Source organism: Mirounga angustirostris, unplaced genomic scaffold, assembly GCF_029215605.1.
Source record: "Mirounga angustirostris isolate CCGP_5_RB_7025 unplaced genomic scaffold, mMirAng1.0.hap1 SCAF_12, whole genome shotgun sequence".
Lineage (NCBI taxonomy): Eukaryota > Metazoa > Chordata > Mammalia > Carnivora > Phocidae > Mirounga > Mirounga angustirostris.
Genome location: NW_026991720.1, coordinates 59,139,077 through 59,141,638, shown reverse-complemented (window position 1 = coordinate 59,141,638; position 2,562 = coordinate 59,139,077).

The window sequence follows — 2,562 nt, the reverse complement described above, 5'->3', positions numbered from 1 at the left end:
TTGTTTTAAATCACTGTCCCCTATTTAATTTGTCAAAGGTCATTATTATAATTTTGAAAAAAATTGAGTATATTTAATACACTATGTTACATTAGTTTCAGGTATACAACATAGTTATTCCACATCTCTATATGTTATGCTATGTTCACCACAAGTATAGCTATCATCTGTCACCACACAACACTGTTAAATATCATTGACTATATTCCTTATGCTGTACCTTTTATTCCTGTGACTTACTCACTCCGTAACTGGAAGCCTGTATCTCCCACTACCCTTCACCCATTTTGCTCATCCTCCCACTCCCTTCCCTCTGGCAACCATCAGTTTGTTCTCTGTATTTATAGATCTGATTGTGCTTTTTGTTTGTTTATTCATTTGTTTTTTTTGTTTTTTTTTTTTAAGATTTTATTTATTTATTTGACAGAGAGAGACACAGCGAGAGAGGGAACACAAGCAGGGGGGAGTGGGAGAAGGAGAAGCAGGCTTCCCGCGGAGCAGGGAGCCCAACGCAGGGCTCGATCCCAGGACCCTGGGATCATAACCTGAGCCAAAGGCAGATGCTTAACGACTGAGCCACCCAGACGCCCCTCTTTTTTGGATTCTATATATGAGTTAAATCATACGGTATTTGTCTTTCTCAGTCTGACTTACTTCACTCAGCGTAAGTGAAACCCTGTAGGGACCCTCTAGGTCCATCCATGTTGTCACAAATGGCAAAATATCATCCTTTATATGGCTGCATACTATTCCATTGTATAAATATACCACCTCTTCTTTATTCATTCATCTATGGATGGACCCTTAGGTTGCTTCCATATCTTGGCTATTGTAAATAACGCTGCAATAAACATAGGGATGCATATATCTTTTTGAATTAGCATTTTTGTTTTTTGGGGGTAGCTGCCTAGTAGTAGAATTCCTGGATCTTATGGTAATCCCATTTTCAAGTTTTTGAGAAATCTTCATACTGGTTTCCACATTGGCTTTACCAGTTCATATTCCCATCAACAGTGTATGAGGGTTCCTTCTCTGAATCCTCACCAACACTTGTTATTTCTTGTCTTTTTCATTCTAGCCATTCTGACAGTTGAAAGGTATTATCTCATTGTGGTTCTGATTTGCACTTCCCTCATGATTAGTGATGCTGAATATCTTTTCATGTATCTATATGTCTTCTTTGGAAAAATGTCTATTCAGGTCCTCTGCCCATTTTTAAATCAGATTTTTTTTATATTGAGCTATTTTAAGTTTTTATTTTGGGTATTAACCCCTAATGGGATATATCATTTTCAAATACTTCTCCCATTCAGTAGGTTGTCTTTTTGTTTTGTTGATGGTTTCCTTCATTGTGGAAAAAATTGTTATTATTATCACTCTATGTTTTTTAATATAGTATTTCAGACTTCATGGTTCTCATGCTCAACCTTCTCACTCAGAGCAAGTGATGTGGTATTCCACTTCATTAAGAAATATGATGCTATTAAGCATTTTGCTCAGCTTCAGCCAGCCCATGGTCAGTGAATATTTACCCCACCATGCTGTCATTCATTTTCACACTCTTACTTAAGATATCTTCTCTGATTCCCCAAGACCATCCCTTGCTTTGCTTGGCTCACAGCAACCCTTTCTTTCATAGGAGGTCCCTTCTACTCTGGAAAACATGCAATTTCTCCTCTTGTTGACCCTCATAGCACCCATGCACTCAGCAATTGTTGTACTTTTCACATTGCAGATAAAATTCCTATTAGGAATTTTCTGGTACCAGTTCCTGGTACTCCTACTAAACATGTGACTTCTTAAGGTTAGGCATTACATTCATCATAATATCCATTATCCTTGCACGAGAAAATCCTGTTCTATGTGCTGGATATGGTGTTAGGCACTGTAAATACAAAGATGAAAGACACATATTTCCCCAAGATCAAGGACTTTAAACTAGGTGAATCCCAGAAAAGTAATTTGAAGATTACAGATGAAAGTGATAGCTTGGGCGCCTGGGTGGCTCAGTTGTTAAGCATCTGCCTTCGGCTCAGGTCATGATCCAGGGTCCTGTGGTCGAGCCCCGCATCGGGGTCCCTGCTCAGTGGGAAGCCTGCTTCTCCCTCTCCCACTCCCCCTCCTTGTGTTCCCTCTCTTGCTGTGTCTCTCTCTGTCAAATAAATAAATAAAATCTTTAAAAAAAAAAAGTGATAGCTTAACAAAAGTAGTGCTAAGAGAATAAAAAAGAGCATGAGGTAAATCATGTAAAACCGGGAAGTAAATGACATGGAAGTTTTTTTCATGGGAGTTTACACTTGAGAATTTTCAAGAATGACTTGCTGGTTGAAAAAAAAAAAAAGGTAGTTTTTTGACTTACAGCCTCAAATCTGACATATAAAGATCTCAGAAATCATCATTGCCATTCTCACATTTAAAAAAATGGCTGAATAAACTGAAAATCAACGATTTTTTTCAGATCAATCAGAAATTTGTAGTCACAGGGCAACTGCCACCTAAAAGCTGGAGAGGCAAGCAAACGCAGAGAATCACAGCTGAGTCCAGCTTAATGGTAGCAGAAGC